Genomic DNA, 16011 nt, shown 5'->3' on the forward strand with positions numbered 1-16011 from the left:
CGAGCAAGGAAACGTGGTCTAATGCAGTAGTGGTGGACTCACCACAAGATGGTCCAAAGGGTTTTTCTCTATTTGTAGTTCCCATATTGAAGAAAAATTTGCAATTCTTGCACTTTCATGGAACAACAGACTGCGATTTAAATTTCTCAGTTTGTGTAGCTCATTTTGTACATCACCACGTTTTGTGTTCTATCGCATATCTGGTCTTTATACTTTTTGACTTTCCCTCAAAGATCCTGGGATGTCACAGGTGTCCTACTGGGGACACTGGAGGCCAGGTGGGGACAGGAGGGAGCAGCACCCTCCACCGCTCTCAGAAATACCTTCCTCCTACACTTGAGACCCACGTCAGGATGACATTCCGTTTGGCTCCAGAAATGAGGAGTGAACATAAAGGTATTTCCAATGTAGGTGGAGAAGACAGGAAACAGAATCAATTTTGTGGAGTGCTTGCTTTTTGCACAGTATGTCACTGCCCTAGATGAAGGTCAAAAAGAGTTTAGACAGTGCCTGTTGTCTTCTGAAGAGTTAATACTCTAATGGGAAGACAAGTATACACGGAAAAAAGAAGAGAAGGTTAATTTCTATAAGAAATTAAATGGAGCGAATGAGGAGGCAAGAAACATAACAAATCCCTTGGTTGGTGTACAATTTGTCCCTGAAGCCTACAGTCTAAGATCTTTGTAAAGGGAAGAATTACAGAAACTTTACTAAGAACAGCAAGACTTGAGAGTAGAGAGGTCATTTGCCTCTGGTTGTAGGCATTTGTTCATGTTCATACCAAATGATAAGGTACTCTTTATTTTTTGAAGTATATTCTTAGAAACACCGTGGCTCATTAGTTTTACGTCTCTAGTGATGTTTGTCAATTACATTGTTAAGATTCAATGTTTTTTGAGAAGCTGCATTTTACAGAGACTACAGTGCTAGTGTTAATAATTTCTCTTTGGCTGATTATGGTCCAAATCAAGGGATAATAGAAGCCCTGAGATTCAATACAGCAAAGTGCTATATGCCCTTCTCAAATTCACAGGAGGACTCATTAAACTTTGTTGTCCATCCTCGAGTGAATCCCAAATAATTTCGATGATTGGATGAGCAGCATGCTATATGGAGAAGAAGAAAGGCTGACTTACAGACTATTTCTTTATATGCGTGGCTACTTGTTTTCTTTCTTGCTCTGAAATTTTAAAATCCTGCAGGAACTGGAATGTGCTTAACCATGTGCTGCCCAGAAGGGATTACGGAAATAATGAAAGGAAATTGCGACTCAGTCTGAAGAATGCCCTGCCTGTGCTAGCATGGCAAGTATGTTGTCTTATGAAAATATATACAACTCCCCTTGCTTCAAACTCACATGTTTTGTTAAGATGGTAAATATGTCACCTTTCCATGTGGGCCTGCTGTGGATTTGCTTAGTATTTTAGCGGAGAGGACAAGAGTTTACTTTCACACCAAGGAAAAAGCCCCAAATTGACGAGACTTTGTAAATGAGAGTTTATGGCAGGCTTTTAGAAATATTGTGATTGTCCCTGGAAAGAGCAATAGATGTCTCCTCTTCATTTAGACTTTCCAAGTATCTATTGTCCCCAAATGACTCTACCTGTCTGGAATTTACAGGGTTTGAAGCCGCCGATTTAATGTGCCGTCCCCCAGGCCTGAAGTTTTGAGTGAAGGTGAAAGTAATACTTTCAACCAAACAATAATGTGCCTGCTTCAATCCACCACTCTGTCTTCTTCTACAAAAGAATCCTCCTCAGACAAAACAAACAAACAAACAAACAAACCCTTTATTATCAAATATGTTAACTGATTCAATATATACTAGAATAATATATCTATATGTGAACTGGTCTCTTTTCTTTCCACATTCTTACCTTAATCCAGAAAATGTCATCAGCAAATACGAAACTCTGGCCAGGTTAGGCCCTGATTTTAATCCACATCAACCACTATTGCCTGAAATCCACGTGGCAGGGACTGGCATTTACTGGGAACTCACTTTGTGACAGAGACTATAGAGTAATTTATACCTATTGTTTCAGTTGATTCTCACAACCCACTTTGGAGATAATTGTCATTATTTCCATTTTACAGATGAGGAGACTGAAGCAGAAAAAATGTAAGTAAATGTCCTAAGGTGATTCAGCTACTAAGTGGCCAATCCAGTATGAAACCTCAGATTGTATGCTATTTACTACATCACTGCTAGATAATCATTGTGCAACTGCAGGCAGCTTATAGAATTCACTGACTCATCTTATAAAGAAAATATGCATCTACGAGCACAACACTGGGAGTTTTTAAGAGATCAAGAACAACAATAGTGAAAGGAAAGAGCAAGTCAAGATTCCTAAAAAGACAAACAGCAGGTTTAGCAGGTGTTAGGGCCAGATGCAATCAACACACATGTCATGATAGGCACCAAATATTGTATTTTTGAAACATTTAAGGAAATGATTTGTCTAGATTAAGATCTTGATTCAAAAAAATTACTCACATGAGACTAGTCATATAGGAATTTCATTTTGAGGTCTTTTTAAAAAAATGTATTAAAAGTTATGTTGCAAGGAGTTTCAACAGAATGGAATTTTGTTTTCACTGAGTGTCTGCTGTGAACATCCCACCGCTCAGAATGGTCACTGCTTGAGGACAGAGAGAACATTTCATTGGTTTTTGACAGAGGGATTGATTGATTGATAAAGCAATCCTATTGATTTTGAGGCAGCCCCTGACAGGATCTGCCAGTCATGAAGAGAAATTTCTTTGACATTGGGATTTGGTGTATCTTGCCCAACTTGTTAGGACTGGATAACAGTCCCAGCAGGAAGACTCAGGGAAAGGTGGAGAACCAGGGGATAGGAATAAATGGTGGTATTAGGTGATATACAAAATAGCACACAATCCAAAGGCATGTGATGGTATTTCTCTGTCTAGATGATTCAATTAACAGCAAGGTGGGTTTGGGGGATGGGTAGAAGTGAGGAAGCATTCTTTCATTCTTTTTCTAAAAAACCTTCAGGAGGTTTTGGGGGGTTTTGGTTTGCTTTTACATTGTCATGATTGCTTATAAATAAAACATTAAAAAAATACACACACACACATATGTGTGTGTGTGTGTGTGTGTGTGTGTGTATTTTACACAGGCACTGTCATCAATGTGTTTGATGATAGACAGATTTTTTTTTTAATGATAACTCTGCTCCTTTCTCTAAATTACAGATAATCACAAGCAGAGTTGGGGGGTGTTTTCAAATGGTTGCAAATCCTCAGCTCATGTGATAAAAGATGCTGACATTAATATTCCGGTGTGCAAGCTCATTCCTTCAGCCAGCTGTGAGGCAGAGGCTCTGCGACCGAGGTGAGACTACCGCAATGTGCAACGTGTACGGGGTCCTCTGAAAGGCTGATCTGTTACTTGCACCTTGAGCAAATTGTGGCAGCTTGACTGTTTCCATGGGTGAGCAGAAGTGGCTCTGTTTTCTCGCTGCTGCGTTCAATTTACTGGCTGCCTCGGAAGGTTCAGAGCAGGCCCAGGGTTTGACTGTTAACTATTTATTTTCTATCAGTTTCTAGACTTCATCCATCTTTGAACTCCCTGGCTTACAGAGGAGAGATGAAATCAATAGTATTTAGCTCTAGTGACCGCATGTGTTCATTAAGCAAATCTCTATCTTGCTTCAAGCCCCAGAGAACAGCCCAGTGTTTTAACGGGTAATGCTAGGTTAAGTTGCAAAGACTTCTTGGAGAGGAAAAGTACCCCACACCCACCTTGCTACTTTTTGAATGCTCCAGCAATGAACCTATACGTTCTTATATCATTACCTAGTTATTTCTTATGTTTTCTTGCCTTCCTATACAGATCTATGTCCTTGAGTTTAGAAAATGATGTCTCCTTCAAATCCTTCCCAGCTTCTAACTATACGGTTGGTTTAAACACAACCCTTACTGGTTGTGAAGAGCTACGAACAGAGTCCGACAGACATCCAGCAAATGCTCTGTGAATGTTTGTTGCTGTTGAAATTTAAAACTGAAGTTATTGAGAAAAAGCCACAAGGTTTGACATGACTAAGGAGTATCTGGGCCATTTCTGGCAGAGGCTCCGTTTCTTTCCATCCTTCTTGCCCTCTGGATTGATGCTTGGCTCCGAGGCTTCACCTTGGCTCTGGCTACAACCAAACAAGGTCCTTCACAAATACCTCTGCCCATCAATACCCCCAACCCAATCTCTGTGACTCCACACTCCAAAGCGACCTCGAACTCCAGCTGAAACAGACTCTGGGCTGCCTAGTATCTGTGCCATACGTGTCTGCTTCCCACTGCCATGCTTTCCCAGGAATGTCCTCTCAGCCCACATCCAGGCAATACCTCAAACCCCTCCTCGCCGAGGGCTTTGCTGACCTACTCACTGAGATTGATGACTCCTTTTGTGTCCTCACAGTAATCTGTATACTCTCGACATCATTGATCCTGCTTATTTGGATATCTCTCTCCCCTATCAGATAGAAGTCTGCAGAAAACAGGGTTGTGTCTTAGTCATCCTTGTAGCTCAGTTCTTGACATGTAAGGTGTGGTAAATAAATGTTTCTAAATGAAAGCATGAACACCCACCCCTCTGTGTAAATTTCTAGGGTAACACTTGCTGTGCCCCACCCACATCCTGCATCCCAGCATCCACCCAGCCTCAGGGCGATCTGGTCGTTTGGCCTTTGTCCCCCTTCCTGGCACTTTCCTGACAACTCTCACTTTTATCTACCTTTTGGATTTTCTCTCTAATGCTTGGTGGAGATCTAGTAATGATGATTGTTTAGCACCGAAATTCTTCCTTTATTTGAAAAAGGCTTCTAAGAGGTACTGAAGGATAAAATAAAATAGCCATCTTGAGATAATTTAGCTCAATCCAACTATCCAACCATGCGTGCTGTTGCAGACCTCATAAGAGACTGTTAGTGTCCTACTAGACAGGGAAAAATCTACGAGAATGAAGTACCTGTATGCTTAAAGCCATGACTTTGTCAAAGACTGAGCAGAAAAATATGAAGAACAAAGAGCCACAGGGACTGATGACGAGAGAAACAAAAGCAATCATCCAGTCCACCAGCTCAGAGCTGGTCACAGAGGTTGTAGGTGGTTGAGCCTCCATCAGAAGGAAGGCCTCATATCACCCACAGAAGACTTATGCTATCAGTGTTTAGGCAGAATTAAAACATCCTATGCTGCCAAGCATAACCATCCTTTTGGTCACAGACATGGTCATTGGGTTTACTCACTGACAAATCAGAGTCTTAACATTGCTCCTTATGGGTAGAGAACAGGAGATAACAGAGAAGTTATTTTGTTTTTTGGGTTTTGTTGGGTTTTATTTGTTTGTAAATCTCATGTTTTTAAATCTATGTGCATACTACTTCCAGCAAAGACATTTCTTACATTATGCACTGCACACATAGTTGAACATACACCTTCATCAAGGAACAATGAAGGATGACTGTTTTTCTAATAGCCATAGAGGAAACAGGATAATGGGGAAAGTGGCAAAATCAAAAGGAATGCTAATGCCTATGCAAATAAGGACAAAGTATAAGGAGTTCAGAATGGTCAAGCAGAGAACTAATCTGTCTCTTGCCACTGTCCTGTTCATCCAGCTGAGCTGGATGTCTATTGAGCTGAGGGAGGTCTCTAAAGGGCTATTCTCGGACTCCTCTCTTTTTAGGACAAGATAATCTCCACTCCTCAGCCAAGACCCTTTGAGAGAGATACTTCTGAGTCACCTTTTAATTTCTCATAGCCCTAGAGCAGTACCATGAACAGAACAGATATTTAATCCCTCTGTGTTTTAAGAACTGAGTGTGGAGGAAGGAAAGGAGAGAGCAAAAATAAGTTCATGTAAAGAAAAGCCCCAAGGCCAGAATGGTAGAAGGGAGAACCTTCTACAAAGGTTTCAGAGAACAAAAACTTAGCTCTGTGGGAAAGAATTCTCTGCAGATCCTCTGCATAAATATAATACCTGCAATCGTGGGTACTCGTCACGATTTGCAAAATAAAACAAAACTACCTAGCCTCCAGCACTTTAAAAGCAGGGCAAGGGGCCAAAGACAGGAAAACTTCTTTCAAGGCAGATATTTCCTATTTTTCTTTCCTTTTAACCACCCAAAACTAACCACAGTGAGGCGGATTTTAGCATATTGGCTAAATATGGCTTAGCATATTTAATTGATCTTCACATTAAGTTCTCAATGTTTGGTCCCATTTGAGAAGAAAGAAATCAGTACCTAACAAGAAGAATAGAGTTGTGGAGTATTTTTGTACTTTAGAAATATCTGGAGTCAAAAGAAACTTTTGTTCAGTGGACCAAGTTGGAAAAGCTTACAAAGATGGGTAGAATCAAGACCCCTTCTGTAGATGCATCCAATAGGTGATCAACCTGTCCAAAGCTACAAAACTCAGACAAGCAAAATCCAGGATCTGGATCTGCAAACTCCCAAGGGAAGATTCTTAAAGCTTTCCGGATCCCTTATTATACTATTATTTTTATTTTACTTTGGAAGTTTATGTATTTATTTTGAGAGAGAGAGAGAGAGAGCATGAGCAGGGGAGTGGCAGAGAGAGAGGGAGGGAGGGAAAGAGAGAGAGAGAGAGAGAGAGAGAGAGAGAGAGAGAGAGAGAGAGAGAATCCCAAGCAGGCTCTGTACTGGCATCACGGAGCCTGATGTGAGGCTCAAACCCATGAACCTATGAGATCATGACCTGAGTGGAAACCAAAAGTCGGATGCTTAACCAACTGAGCCACCCAGGCATCCCTTCTATTATTTTTAAATAGTAAAGAGATACATTGAAATCACTCTACTTTTTAAACTACTAGAATTCTATTGAGTTTTAATTAGGATAACCTGATTTTTTTGCTATCCTTATTTATGTCATCATTTTACAAAAGGAGAATTAATCAAATTTAATTTTCTGTAGTTATAACTATAAATATTCAATATAATTATTTTACGATGCACTTTGGTGTATATTGTAACATATTGTTTGTGAGTTAATTTCAAGCCAGATAGGGAATATTTTGCCTCATGTTAAAAACAATGACTGAAGTACAGAGCAAAGAGGTTTTTAGAAGATGGGTATTTGGGGGGGGGGCATAGTTAGGAAGAATGTAAATAATGTATCATTATCCATAATATTTTAGAAGCTATAATGTTTTCAACTACATTACAATTTTTGTTGTGTTTTATGCCAATTCTTTTAGAACAAGGTACAATGAATTATCATCATCAAGGCCAAATTATTCCATTGGTAGAAAATGGGTTTGATTCTATTGCCCTAACCCCAGGAAGGTAGGTTAAAATTCTAAATGAAGAACTAGAAAATGGTTGAAACTAAGTGATTTCTGGAGAAACAAATAGCTAATAAGATTGACAGATGACCGAGGCTCTTTCTGTGTAAAACCTAGCATGAGATTCATCTTTCCAAATGAGCTTTTTGGTCATTTCTCTCCTCAAAACTTCCAATGGCTCCCCATTGTCTAGAGAATCAGGGTAGACCATCCTGACCTGACATTAGACATGGCCTCACATTGCCCAATTATGTGCACCTGTGCCAGGGCAGCTCTCTACTGTATTAATACTGCTTTACAAAAACCCTATGCTCCACTGAGGCAATTTTCTGGGACTGACATCTCTTGACAAATAGGTAACATAAGGCTCCAAAAAAACGTGAAGGTAACTAAGATGCAACAGAACTGTGATGTTCGAAATATCCTATATGTGCTGTCTAAAGCAGTGGCTATGAGCATCTCAGATGTGGCTAGTGAAACTAGCAAGTGTTTTAATTATTTATTGCTGCGTAACACCCCAAACTTAGTGGATTAAAACAGCACTTATAAATTCTTTCTCACAATTTTGTAATCTTGACTAGGCTAAGCTGTGTGATTGTTCTGCTCTAAATGGTATTTGCTGGGACAGTGGGATCCAAGATGGCTCCTTCACTCACTCATCTTGTGCCTTAGCTATGATTGCTGAAACAACTGGGGACTGGCTGAGTGTCTTTCTCTCTTCCCACAAAGTATCTTCCCGTGGCTAGTCTTGGCTTTCTTTCAACATGGTAGTCTCTTTTTACCTGGGATTGGCTTCCTAGAGAGAAAGTGGGAGCTCCAGACCTTTAAAGGCTGGACTTAAAACTAGCACAATATCACTTCTTCCACATTCTGTTGGCCAAAGCAAGTCACAAGGCCATCCCAGATTTAAGAGGAAGGGAACTTGGTTTTTCCTTTAGATGAGAAGAATGGCATGTGCACAGAGGGAGAGGAGGAGTTGTGGCAGCCATATTTAGAGACTAACACAGCAAGTCTAGTAGAGTTGACTGGCCCTCAACAGAGCTGACAAATGAAAAATGAAAAGCAACCTAGAGCTGCTTTGTAACAATTGTAGAAAGGAGAAAAGAGAGGGAAGTGGAGAAAAGAGTCAACTGTCTGGAGACCTATGAAAACAAAACATCAAAACAACCAGAAACCATGAGGGTGACCACCAGCCAATTCAAAGGAACACAGCTATCCATAAGTGGTCTGATGGATAACCACTGGTAGGTCTAACGTAAAATATCCACAGAATCGTATCTTTGACCCAGTTTTGTCTACTGAAGTTCTACCTGCAAACTCTTCATTAGTGATCACTCTGACCCTCTCTAGGATGCTTGCCTTGAGGCTACATGCCTTTAGGGTCCCTCAAACAGAAACAGGAAACCTCTCAGCTTCCTCAGAACAGAGAAGAGGCAAACTCTTATCAAGAAGCAAAATAGGGGCACCTGGGTGGCTCTGTCAGTTATGCATCCGACTTTGGCTCAAGTCATGATCCTCACGGCTGGTGAGTTCAGCCCCATGTCGGGCTCTGTGCTGACAGTTCAGAACATGGAGCCTGCTTTGGATTCTGTGTGTGTGTGTCTCTCTCTACCCCTCCCCCACTCATGTTTGGTCTCTCTGTTTCTCAAAAATAAACAAACACTAAAAAAAAGAAGAAGTAAAACATAACTGGAGAAGACAATAAGGCCTCTTGCCTTAGGAGTTTCTCCTACTAGATGAATCAAACCAGATTTGCTTGAAGCAGAATTACCCCAACCTCCCAAATCTGTAGAAATGGCATGTCACCACATGAAAAAAGTGCTGGCAATGTTCTGACCAAAATTAAAGGAGGATTTTTATTACGATATTGACCGGTATCATAAGAGCTGATTCTCCCTTTTCTTTTTTTTTTAAATTTTTTATGTTTATTTTATTTTTGAGAGCTAGACAGACAGAGCACAAGCTTGGGAGGGGCAGAGACAGAGGGAGACACAGAATCGAAAGCAGGCTCCAGGCTCTGAACTGTCAGCCCAGAGCCTGATGTGGGGCTCAAACTCATGAACCATGAGATCATGACCTGAACCAAAGTCAGGCACTTAACCAACTGAGCCACCCAGGAGCCCCAAGAGCTGATCCTTTCTTATTGAGACACTGGTAAAATAGGGCAAGAGACATCTAAAACAGAGAGACTTGAGTTGTCCATGTGATCTTGGACAATTTATTTAACATCTCTGAATTTCTGGTCTCTCATGCAAACAATGAACATAATTCTATTCACCTTGTAAGGCTGTCACAGAGAATTAAATGCCAGAAAGGTAGGATTCAATGATCACTAATTTATTTTCCTTAGCTTCATCCGGAGTTTCCTTCTTGCCTGTTTTAGGACATTAGGTGAAGAAAATCCAACTGTTAAATGGATTATTAAAGTGATGACTTTCTAAATGGCCTGGAAAGCATATGATGTAGTCACACTCTAATGTTCTCCATGAAAGGGAGAACTTGAGAAATGTAATGGTATTTCTGTAATAAATAAACTTTATCAGAATTTGAGTTGCCTTCCATTGCATTCTATACTTCAGAGAGGTTTAAATTTAGTTGTCTTTTCATCTGAAAAATTAACGCTGCATTCTTCAGTAGCTACAGGGGTCTTATTCTGGGGCACCTGGGTGGCTCAGTCGGTTGAGCATCCGATTTTGCTCAGGTCATGATCTCACGGTTCATGAGTTCAAGCCCCACGTCGGGCTCTGTGCTGACAGCTCAGAGCCTGGAGCCTGCTTCCGATACTGTGTCTCCCTCTCTCTGTGTCCGTCTCTCCCTCACACTCTGTCTCTTTCTCTCAAAAATAAATAAACATTAAAAAAATTAAAAATAAATAAATAAAGGGGTCTTATTTTACCTAAGCCTGATGATTTTGATCCAACACAAGTCCGCACAGATTAACTGCCATGGGAATACACCATATCAACTATCCTAATTTTGCAGACTTCCATACAATGCCCCATCACTCCAAATTAGCCATTTGCCATTGAAAGTCTACTTAGGTACCAAGGTCAGAAAATACAAAGAGGCATCATAATTTCTCAGAGAAGGCATAATCTCATTGAGGAGAAAAATATACAGATTACAAGATAGCCCACAATGCTGGGCTTTGCATAATGTGTTCCAAATGAATGATATAGAACTGGTGTGCCATAGGAGGTCAAGGAGAGCACAGCCTCACCGCGTAGCACAGTGGGCCCAGGTTGCACCAACATTGGGAACTTTACGTTAGGCCAAAAATGAGAAATCACATGTAAAGAATGGCAAAGGAGAAGAAAAGACAAGTGATATGAGAGTGGGCTTGTGTGGGGACGTGTAAAGTTTCACGCAAACACACCAAGAAGGCACATCCGACTGGAGCATGCGTTATCCTCGGGCATAATAACAGTGACTTGGTCCAGGCCATGAATCCTTGGACCCTTGAACAAAGAGTCCGGATAGAAAGTATTGGGGGAGGGGGGTGGAAATAACTTGAGATCCGGAGAATGACATGCACCAAATGTTCTCGGAGGGTATGGATTTATTGCCACGCCTCCCCCAATTACATTTACCTTCAATTTTAGTTTAAATATGACAGCTCCTGCCAAGAGCAGATCACAGAGCACCTATCACAAAAACTTGTGTATTGGTGATCCGTAATTTCCCGCTGAGCTCAACTGAAAAGTAATTTGACTAATTTGACTAAAAGTAATTCTATAACTTGTCTTGCTGAGCCCTATCAAGTTTCCAGCAGACATTATCACTTTACTCCTCTTCCTAGACACGTGATTTCTTACCACCTTGGCCAAAGGAAAAGAGAAAGATGGCCTAAGTCATCAGTGAAAGGGACCAGAAAAATACTAAAGTTAGTGAGTGAAATGAAATTTTAATGTAAATCTCTTCCTTATTCACAAATGTAGCAAAATGTGTAGAAAATACGCAGAAATAGTGAGGACCCTATGAGTAGACTCAGATCCTGCACATGACCTGAGGCATTGGGGAAGAAGTGCAGAGTTTTCACCATCAGTCTAGAAGCTACGTTCAGAATCCTGGACTCCTGCACATTGAATCTCTCTCAATCCGACAGACGAATTGACTAAATGTTTACTCTTGAACTTCTTTGAACACTAACTTCTGCTTTTCAGTTTGTCGTGTCAATTTGTCTGAGCACTGAAATGGAAAACTGAATAGTTATTTCAAAAGTACAGATGGAGCCCCTTGTTTATAGTATAATTCTTTACACCAAATGGAACTGCAGGAGGTTCAAAATTTGTAAAGGTCTTCCAAAAATCCAAACACATTATTCATTTCAACAAATCTGACAATTTTTGAACTACATAAATTTTTGAACAATTTTTTTAGTCCATTCGTGTTAACTGAGGTTAATTTGAAGATACTGCTACTTCCCAAAAGAACTAGTTGAATTCCAGAAGGCAATTTATGCCAGAACATAATTCAGTTAGACTCTTCTACTTAGGTGAGCAAAGACACTACCTGTAGTAAGGACATTAAAACTTTTGGAAATCTAGTCTAACTCATTTTATAGTTACCAGACAAATGCTTTTCACAGAGTGGTAATGGCTTTTAATCTACTTGCATGAAAGATAAAATACAGACATTACCTTTTCCCATCTCTCAGTAATTCTTACACTATTATCATTACATTTGTTATAAGCATTTAGTGTTGTGCTTTAAAAAAAAGACAGATTTTTTTGAGGTGGGGAGACTAAATTTTAATGGGAAAATAATTTTAATTTATTTCAGCACATTGTGTTGGCTAGAGAGGTTGTGGGCTAAACTATCCAGTATGTTGACAATGCTCCATTGACAAGGAGTTCCCAGTATAGGTGATTTTCAAAGCATGCTTTTGGAGACAATATGGTAAATATACATTCTTCTGGCATATTTTTAAATTTTGAATGCTAAACTTGCTACCTATAAAGAGAGATGAACAGAGAACAGTAAAAGCTGGAAGTCTGGCCAATTGTAGAGCTTTTAAACTTTTCTTTTTTTCCCCCCCAACAGATACATACAAATTGCTGTTTGAAATAAAATTAGTTTTTATCTTTGTACACCCTCAATGAGATGTTCGTGTTTATTTTATAAGGAGGAGAAATCCAAACCTGAATTTTCCAAGTCACCTTTGCATTTTACTGCTTATTGATGCTATAAAATAAGAGAGCTGTGCCCAGAAAACAGTTTCCCAAAGCGAAAATAGATGATTTGCAAAGTGACTTGCATAATTAGGTGAACTGGCCACCCAAGTGTGTCTTTCTGATACCGTCAAAGATACCATGGAGGGGACAAAATCTAACCCCGTTTCCTTTTTAAAATGAATCTCCTTCAAAACAACAAAAGGGAAATTTGGAATTTCATGAGGATTACTCAGAACCCTCCAAAATAGTCTTAGCTTTGTCAAATCTGGATTTAAATGTCAGTAATTTAAGGCTAGCTTTATGAATACAATGTCTATCTCCTGCAGCTGGGCTATATTATTTCAGTGACTTTTTTTATGCTGAAGTTGGCTATAAGTTCTATGCTTGATTTATGAAGCAAAACACTCTATTTACTGTACAATGCTATAGTGCTGACATGCGGGGTCACTCCGTAATGCATTTGGAGTGGAGCGTGGGAACAGGGTTAAATGAGCAACATGCAATGGTTTATGAATGTAAAATGTGGCTTTTACAAAAAGAAAGCAAGATTCTAAGGGCCCAAATGAAAATTGTGACAAACAGTAGCAAGCTGTTTGAATTTATTTGAAAGCACAAAGATTACATTTGACTAGGCAACTTTGGACTGAACTGAAAAGTACAAAATGTAAAAAATAAATAAATAAAAATGGAAGTACGGACCTCCCAGCAATCCTCAGGGTAGTAGGTTTCCATACCCTTAGGAATTTCTCCTGTTTCTATGGGTCCTCTGCTATAATGACTGCCAGGAAGTCAGGAATATAAGAAATAAACAGAGAAATGTTCTACATGGATGGTGTTAGAATTGATCATGATTGTCAAATCTGGGGGACTCATAACCTGAAAAGCCTCGGGTGCACGGGCATTAACACAACACAGAAATGATTTCATCATGTTTTCAGTTATAATTCCAAAATGGAAAGTACACACTCACAGAGCTTCCTTCTTATAGGATCAACAAAAGAGGAAATACATGGACAAAGGTAGAACAGGCTATTGATATTCTCTCCTGGTAGGTTTTTTTTGGGAGGGGGCCAGGGGAGAGCAATTTTCAAAATTTTATCAAATGACCATGACAACCATGTGGAGTTCAGGTGTGAGATGAAGACTATAAACCTGGAAAAAAGCTGAGCAAGTGATGTGGTAGTTCGTCAATCAATCTGTGATTTCTTCTAAAATTATTTACCTAAGTAGAGATAGCAGAATTTTAGACTGAAACATTCCAAGTGTGTGTCACATGGAAACTGTAGAATGCTCTTCTCCATGTGTTGAGTGTCCAAGGACACACCAAGAGTGTCTAACTTGTTTTAGGAATATGCTACTGAAAGATGTGAGCCCCAGATATTCAACAGCAGGAAAGAAAAGACAGGCGAGAACTAAGCTAGACGGGAGCAACGGCTGGAAAGTAATTGGTGAAAAGGAAAGAAAAAGTGAATGAGAAAAACACATTTGTAGAAAGCAATCGTTTTGGAGGCAGATGAATCTTGTTGTTTTCATTTGAGAATAGGCTGCCATTACTACTTAACTCCTGTCAGAGCTGGATACTATTTTACAGTTAAAACAATACCCACTTGAAAAAACACAACTGATTGTGTTTTAGGAAACATTCATACAATTTTTTCCAGATTCTCCTCTGACATTAGGGGAGACTTTGCCGGGGTTACCACGTGACCACACTGAGCCTGATCCTAAAAATGGAACAGCTGTGTAAAATATTAAAGCTGTCTTAAACATGTTCATTCTCAAAAAAAAAAAAAAAAAAAAGTAATCAAAAGGCAATGCCCCAAAGCAACTGAATACTGTAAACTTATCTTACAGGGAGATCATTCTTAGATACTAAAGGTGTGACCCAAATGCTTCAGTGAAACTTAATTTCCTGCTAGGGACGGAAGGAATGATAAACACCTAATTTGATTAACTCAGGATGAGAACTGGTGGGTCTCTTGTGACTCTTGTGACCGGTAAGATTTCAGCCTAATAGCTGCAGTCAGGGAACAGCCCCTGCCTTTATATGGGACAACACTTTTGCTATCAAACTGATAGAATGTTTTATCAGTCTAAAAGATGAAGGAAATAAAATTATTTGTGCTCCAAGAGTCTTGGGAAATCTCCACATTTTGATTTGAACTATTGGGCTTAGTTTGCCAGGGTTCACAGCACCAAATAGCTCAATAGATAAACCCAGTATCAATAAAGCTTATACTGACCCAATCCAAAGCACCACTGGATAACTGGCCTTGCTGTTGAACAAAGTACGGAGTATAATGATGATTTTATAATATTAAAACGTCTGATTGCTATCTCTCCCCTGACAACTCCATTGACATTCTGAGAAGCAATTTGATATTCTGCATGGAGCAAAAGAAAGATTGAGTGAGCACAAGCCCACGAATTAGTACAATCGAGTACAATGCAGATGTTGACTCCCTGCTTTGAACCGCAAAGTACAAAGAGAAGGAGGAGTTGCAATAAAATCCTACCTTCAATAGGCTATTAGGAATTTAAAAAAAAAACAAAAAAACTTTTAAAAATTAAAAATGAAATAACATTAGGTAGAAAAAAATGTAAAGAAAAGTATCAAAATTAAGCAATACAAAAGGAAATCATTTTCAAGGGTTTGAATTCAACTCTTTGTCCTTCTCCCCCAACTACCTCTGCTTTTTGGCACCAACTGACTCCCCCTTATCAAGGTTCAAACTTAGATTAACTTTGACTTCTTGTAAATCATAACTTTCAAATTATGAAGATTTTTAACCATGTTCCTCTATTTTTTTTTTTAATTTGAGAGAAAGAAAAGAAGAGGGAGAGAGTGTGATCAGGGGAGGGGCAGAGGGAGAGGGAGAGAGAGAATCTTGAGTAGGCTCCAAGTTCAGTTCAGAGCCTGACCTGGGGTTCAATCTGATGACCCTGGGATCATGACCTGAGCCAAAATCAAGATCAGACACTCAACCAACTAAGCCACTCTGGTTCCCTGTAACCATATTCCTCTTAAGTATGTTCCTTTCTTGTTCTTACTACCTTTTTTGAAGCTCTTGTCTCTTCTCATCTTGTCTCCTTGTCTCCTGTCTCTTTTTTATTTTCATTTCAATTCATGCTATAAACTGGTGGCAGAGTGACCTGTTAAAAGGCACATCTGAGTGTCTCATGCCCCTGCTCTGAAATCTGCACTTATTCCCCATTACCTAAGGAATTAGATTGCTAGCTCTCCAATATTGTTTTCATGGATCTGTACACTACAGCTCAAATTTATCTTGGAGCCTCCCTAGACATTCCAGCCTGACAATAGTTATCACCATTCTCTAAACCTACAGTTTACTACTTTACCATTGCACATAAATTCATGACTATTTATTAAAACTCATTCCAAATACTATTTCCATCTTATAGAAAGGTTCCTATTCATCAGTTAGATGTAATATCTCTTCTTCATTGAGCATTCTTTATGGCAACTATTTTATGTTGCCTGCTCTT

This window comes from Lynx canadensis, chromosome D3 (genome assembly GCF_007474595.2).
Source record: "Lynx canadensis isolate LIC74 chromosome D3, mLynCan4.pri.v2, whole genome shotgun sequence".
Taxonomy (NCBI): domain Eukaryota; kingdom Metazoa; phylum Chordata; class Mammalia; order Carnivora; family Felidae; genus Lynx; species Lynx canadensis.